A 6,975-nucleotide genomic window follows, 5' to 3' on the forward strand; every position below is an offset into this window, starting at 1 on the left:
GTCTCTCACCTGTCTCCCTATCTGTCTCTCACCTGTCTCCCTATCTGTCTGTCTCTCACCTGTCTCCCTATCTGTCTCTCACCTGTCTCCCTATCTGTCTCTCACCTGTCTCCCTATCTATCTGTCTCTCACCTCTCTCCCTGTCTGTCTCTCACCTGTCTCCCTGTCTGTCTCTCACCTCTCTTCCTATCTGTCTCTCACCTCTCTCCCTGTCTGTCTCACCTCTCTCCCTATCTGTCTCTCACCTCTCTCCCTGTCTGTCTCTCACCTGTCTCCCTGTCTGTCTCTCACCTCTTTCCCTGTCTGTCTCACCTCTCTCCCTGTCTGTCTCTCACCTGTCTCCAAATCTGTCTCTCACCTGTTTCCCTATCTGTCTCACCTCTCTCCCTGTCTGTCTCTCACCTCTCTCCCTGTCTGTCTCACACCTCTCTCCCTGTCTGTCTCTCACCTCTCTCCCTGTCTGTCTCTCACCTCTCTCCCTGTCTGTCTCTCACCTCTCTCCCTGTCTGTCTCTCACCTCTCTCCCTATCTGTCTCTCACCTCTCTCCCTGTCTGTCTCACCTCTCTCCCTATCTGTCTCTCACCTCTCTCCCTATCTGTCTCTCACCTCTCTCCCTATCTGTCTCTCACCTCTCTCCCTGTCTGTCTCTCACCTGTCTCCCTATCTGTCTCTCACCTCTCTCCCTGTCTGTCTCTCACCTGTCTCTCACCTGTCTCCCTGTCTGTTTCTCACCTCTCTCCCTATCTGTCTCTCACCTCTCTCCCTGTCTGTCTCTCACCTCTATCCCTGTCTGTCTCTCACCTCTCTCCCTGTCTGTCTCTCACCTGTCTCACTATTTGTCTCTCACCTGTCTCCCTATCTGTCTCTCACCTGTCTCCCTATCTGTCTCTCACCTGTCTCCCTGTCTGTCTCTCACCTGTCTCCCTATCTGTCTCTCACCTCTCTCCCTATCTGTCTCTCACCTGCCTCCCTATCTGTCTCTCACCTCTCTCCCTATCTGTCTCTCACCTGTCTCCCTATCTGTCTCTCACCTCTCTCCCTGTCTGTCTCTCACCTGTCTCCCTGTCTGTCTCTCACCTGTCTCCCTATCTGTCTCTCACCTGTCTCCCTATCTGTCTCTCACCTCTCTCCCTATCTGTCTCTCACCTGTCTCCCTATCTGTCTCTCACCTCTCTCCCTATCTGTCTCTCACCTGTCTCCCTGTCTGTCTCTCACCTGTCTCCCTATCTGTCTCTCACCTCTCTCCCTATCTGTCTCTCACCTGCCTCCCTATCTGTCTCTCACCTCTCTCCCTATCTGTCTCTCACCTGTCTCCCTATCTGTCTCTCACCTGTCTCCCTGTCTGTCTCTCACCTGTCTCCCTATCTGTCTCTCACCTCTCTCCCTATCTGTCTCTCACCTGCCTCCCTATCTGTCTCTCACCTGTCTCCCTATCTGTCTCTCACCTCTCTCCCTATCTGTCTCTCACCTGCCTCCCTATCTGTCTCTCACCTCTCTCCCTGTCTGTCTCTCACCTCTCTCCCTGTCTGTCTCACCTCTCTCCCTATCTGTCTCTCACCTCTCTCCCTATCTGTCTCTCAGCTCTTTCCCTGTCTGTCTCACCTCTCTCCCTGTCTGTCTCACCTCTCTCCCTATCTGTCTCTCAGCTCTTTCCCTGTCTGTCTCACCTCTCTCCCTGTCTGTCTCACCTCTCTCCCTATCTGTCTCTCACCTCTCTCCCTATCTGTCTCTCACCTGCCTCCCTATCTGTCTCTCACCTGTCTCCCTATCTGTCTCTCACCTCTCTCCCTATCTGTCTCTCACCTGCCTCCCTATCTGTCTCTCACCTCTCTCCCTATCTGTCTCTCACCTGTCTGTCTCACCTCTCTCCCTGTCTGTCTCTCACCTCTCTCCCTGTCTGTCTCTCACCTCTCTCCCTATCTGTCTCACCTCTCTCCCTATCTGTCTCACCTCTCTCCCTATCTGTCTCTCACCTCTCTCCCTATCTGTCTCTCACCTGCCTCCCTATCTGTCTCTCACCTGTCTCCCTATCTGTCTCTCACCTCTCTCCCTATCTGTCTCTCACCTGCCTCCCTATCTGTCTCTCACCTGTCTCCCTATCTGTCTCTCACCTCTCTCCCTATCTGTCTCTCACCTGCCTCCCTATCTGTCTCTCACCTCTCTCCCTATCTGTCTCTCACCTGTCTGTCTCACCTCTCTCCCTGTCTGTCTCTCACCTCTCTCCCTGTCTGTCTCTCACCTCTCTCCCTGTCTGTCTCTCACCTCTCTCCCTGTCTGTCTCTCACCTCTCTCCCTATTTGTCTCTCACCTCTCTCCCTGTCTGTCTCACCTCTCTCCCTATCTGTCTCTCACCTCTCTCCCTGTCTGTCTCTCAGCTCTTTCCCTGTCTGTCTCACCTCTCTCCCTATCTGTCTCTCACCTGTCTGTCTCACCTCTCTCCCTGTCTGTCTCTCACCTCTCTCCCTGTCTGTCTCTCACCTCTCTCCCTGTCTGTCTCTCACCTGTCTCCCTGTCTGTCTCTCACCTCTCTCCCTGTCTGTCTCTCACCTCTCTCCCTGTCTGTCTCTCACCTCTCTCCCTGTCTGTCTCTCACCTCTCTCCCTATTTGTCTCTCACCTGTCTCCCTATCTGTCTCTCACCTCTCTCCCTGTCTGTCTCTCAGCTCTTTCCCTGTCTGTCTCACCTCTCTCCCTGTCTGTCTCTCACCTCTCTCCCTATCTGTCTCTCATCTCTCTCCCTGTCTGTCTCTCATCTCTCCCTGTCTGTCTCTCACCTGTCTCCCTGTCTGTCTCTCACCTCTCTCCCTGTCTGTCTCTCACCTCTCTCCCTGTCTGTCTCTCACCTGTCTCCCTGTCTATCTCTCACCTGTCTCCCTATCTGTCTCTCACCTGTCTGTCTCTCACCTCTCTCCCTGTCTGTCTCTCAGCTCTTTCCCTGTCTGTCTCACCTGTCTCCCTGTCTGTCTCTCACCTCTCTCCCTGTCTGTCTCTCACCTCGCTCCCTGTCTGTCTCTCACCTGTCTCCCTATCTGTCTCTCACCTCTCTCCCTGTCTGTCTCTCACCTCTCTCCCTGTCTGTCTCTCACCTCTCTCCCTGTCTGTCTCTCATCTCTCTCCCTGTCTGTCTCTCACCTCTCTCCCTGTCTGTCTCTCACCTGTCTCCCTGTCTGTCTCTCACCTCTCTCCCTGTCTGTCTCTCACCTCTCTCCCTGTCTGTCTCTCACCTCTCTCCCTGTCTGTCTCTCACCTCTCTCCCTATTTGTCTCTCACCTGTCTCCCTATCTGTCTCTCACCTCTCTCCCTGTCTGTCTCTCAGCTCTTTCCCTGTCTGTCTCACCTCTCTCCCTGTCTGTCTCTCACCTCTCTCCCTATCTGTCTCTCATCTCTCTCCCTGTCTGTCTCTCATCTCTCCCTGTCTGTCTCTCACCTGTCTCCCTGTCTGTCTCTCACCTCTCTCCCTGTCTGTCTCTCACCTCTCTCCCTGTCTGTCTCTCACCTGTCTCCCTGTCTGTCTCTCACCTGTCTCCCTATCTGTCTCTCACCTGTCTGTCTCTCACCTCTCTCCCTGTCTGTCTCTCAGCTCTTTCCCTGTCTGTCTCACCTGTCTCCCTGTCTGTCTCTCACCTCTCTCCCTGTCTGTCTCTCACCTCGCTCCCTGTCTGTCTCTCACCTGTCTCCCTATCTGTCTCTCACCTCTCTCCCTGTCTGTCTCTCACCTGTCTCCCTGTCTGTCTCTCACCTCTCTCCCTGTCTGTCTCTCACCTCTCTCCCTGTCTGTCTCTCACCTCTCTCCCTGTCTGTCTCACCTCTCTCCCTGTCTGTCTCTCAGCTGTATCACCTATCTGTCTCTCACCTGTCTCACTATCTGTCTCTCACCGGTCTCCCTATCTGTCTCTCACCTGTCTCCCTATCTGTCTCTCACCTGTCTCCCTATATGTCTCTCACCTGTCTCCCTATCTGTCTCTCACCTGTCTCCCTATCTGTCTCTCACCTGTCTCCCTATCTGTCTGTCTCTCACCTGTCTCCCTATCTGTCTCTCACCTGTCTCCCTATCTGTCTCTCACCTGTCTCCCTATCTATCTGTCTCTCACCTCTCTCCCTGTCTGTCTCTCACCTGTCTCCCTGTCTGTCTCTCACCTCTCTTCCTATCTGTCTCTCACCTCTCTCCCTGTCTGTCTCACCTCTCTCCCTATCTGTCTCTCACCTCTCTCCCTGTCTGTCTCTCACCTGTCTCCCTGTCTGTCTCTCACCTCTTTCCCTGTCTGTCTCACCTCTCTCCCTATCTGTCTCTCACCTCTCTCCCTGTCTGTCTCTCACCTCTCTCCCTGTCTGTCTCTCACCTGTCTCCCTGTCTGTCTCTCACCTGTCTCCAAATCTGTCTCTCACCTGTTTCCCTATCTGTCTCACCTCTCTCCCTGTCTGTCTCTCACCTCTCTCCCTGTCTGTCTCTCACCTCTCTCCCTGTCTGTCTCTCACCTGTCTCCCTATCTGTCTCTCACCTCTCTCCCTGTCTGTCTCACACCTCTCTCCCTGTCTGTCTCTCACCTCTCTCCCTGTCTGTCTCTCACCTCTCTCCCTATCTGTCTCTCACCTCTCTCCCTGTCTGTCTCTCACCTCTCTCCCTGTCTGTCTCTCACCTCTCTCCCTATCTGTCTCACCTCTCTCCCTATCTGTCTCTCACCTCTCTCCCTATCTGTCTCTCACCTCTCTCCCTATCTGTCTCTCACCTCTCTCCCTGTCTGTCTCTCACCTGTCTCCCTATCTGTCTCTCACCTCTCTCCCTGTCTGTCTCTCACCTGTCTCTCACCTGTCTCCCTGTCTGTTTCTCACCTCTCTCCCTATCTGTCTCTCACCTCTCTCCCTGTCTGTCTCTCACCTCTATCCCTGTCTGTCTCTCACCTCTCTCCCTGTCTGTCTCTCACCTGTCTCACTATTTGTCTCTCACCTGTCTCCCTATCTGTCTCTCACCTGTCTCCCTATCTGTCTCTCACCTGTCTCCCTGTCTGTCTCTCACCTGTCTCCCTATCTGTCTCTCACCTCTCTCCCTATCTGTCTCTCACCTGCCTCCCTATCTGTCTCTCACCTCTCTCCCTATCTGTCTCTCACCTGTCTCCCTATCTGTCTCTCACCTCTCTCCCTGTCTGTCTCTCACCTGTCTCCCTGTCTGTCTCTCACCTGTCTCCCTATCTGTCTCTCACCTGTCTCCCTATCTGTCTCTCACCTCTCTCCCTATCTGTCTCTCACCTGTCTCCCTATCTGTCTCTCACCTCTCTCCCTATCTGTCTCTCACCTGTCTCCCTGTCTGTCTCTCACCTGTCTCCCTATCTGTCTCTCACCTCTCTCCCTATCTGTCTCTCACCTGCCTCCCTATCTGTCTCTCACCTCTCTCCCTATCTGTCTCTCACCTGTCTCCCTATCTGTCTCTCACCTGTCTCCCTGTCTGTCTCTCACCTGTCTCCCTATCTGTCTCTCACCTCTCTCCCTATCTGTCTCTCACCTGCCTCCCTATCTGTCTCTCACCTGTCTCCCTATCTGTCTCTCACCTCTCTCCCTATCTGTCTCTCACCTGCCTCCCTATCTGTCTCTCACCTCTCTCCCTGTCTGTCTCTCACCTCTCTCCCTGTCTGTCTCACCTCTCTCCCTATCTGTCTCTCACCTCTCTCCCTGTCTGTCTCTCAGCTCTTTCCCTGTCTGTCTCACCTCTCTCCCTATCTGTCTCTCACCTGTCTGTCTCACCTCTCTCCCTGTCTGTCTCTCACCTCTCTCCCTGTCTGTCTCTCACCTCTCTCCCTGTCTGTCTCTCACCTCTCTCCCTGTCTGTCTCTCACCTCTCTCCCTATTTGTCTCTTACCTGTCTCCCTATCTGTCTCTCACCTCTCTCCCTGTCTGTCTCTCAGCTCTTTCCCTGTCTGTCTCACCTCTCTCCCTGTCTGTCTCTCACCTCTCTCCCTATCTGTCTCTCATCTCTCTCCCTGTCTGTCTCTCATCTCTCCCTGTCTGTCTCTCACCTGTCTCCCTGTCTGTCTCTCACCTCTCTCCCTGTCTGTCTCTCACCTCTCTCCCTGTCTGTCTCTCACCTGTCTCCCTGTCTGTCTCTCACCTGTCTCCCTATCTGTCTCTCACCTGTCTGTCTCTCACCTCTCTCCCTGTCTGTCTCTCAGCTCTTTCCCTGTCTGTCTCACCTCTCTCCCTGTCTGTCTCTCACCTCTCTCCCTATCTGTCTCTCATCTCTCCCTGTCTGTCTCTCACCTGTCTCCCTGTCTGTCTCTCACCTCTCTCCCTGTCTGTCTCTCACCTGTCTCCCTGTCTGTCTCTCACCTGTCTCCCTATCTGTCTCTCACCTGTCTGTCTCTCACCTCTCTCCCTGTCTGTCTCTCAGCTCTTTCCCTGTCTGTCTCACCTCTCTCCCTGTCTGTCTCTCACCTCTCTCCCTATCTGTCTCTCACCTCTCTCCCTGTCTGTCTCTCACCTCTCTCCCTGTCTGTCTCTCACCTCTCTCCCTGTCTGTCTCTCACCTCTCTCCCTGTCTGTCTCTCACCTCTCTCCCTGTCTGTCTCTCACCTGTCTCCCTGTTTGTCTCTCACCTCTCTCCCTGTCTGTCTCTCACCTCTCTCCCTGTCTGTCTCTCACCTCTCTCCCTGTCTGTCTCTCACCTCTCTCCCTGTCTGTCTCTCACCTGTCTCCAAATCTGTCTCTCACCTCTCTCCCTATCTGTCTCTCACCTCTCTCCCTGTCTGTCTCTCACCTCTCTCCCTGTCTGTCTCTCACCTGTCTCCAAATCTGTCTCTCACCTCTCTCCCTATTTGTCTCTCACCTGTCTCCCTGTCTGTCTCTCACCTCTCTCCCTGTCTGTCTCTCACCTGTCTCCAAATCTGTCTCTCACCTCTCTCCCTGTCTGTCTCTCACCTGTCTCCCTATCTGTCTCACCTCTCTCCCTGTCTGTCTCTCACCTCTCTCCCTGTCTGTCTCTCACCT

This window comes from Notothenia rossii (assembly GCF_949606895.1).
Source record: "Notothenia rossii genome assembly, chromosome: 8".
Lineage (NCBI taxonomy): Eukaryota > Metazoa > Chordata > Actinopteri > Perciformes > Nototheniidae > Notothenia > Notothenia rossii.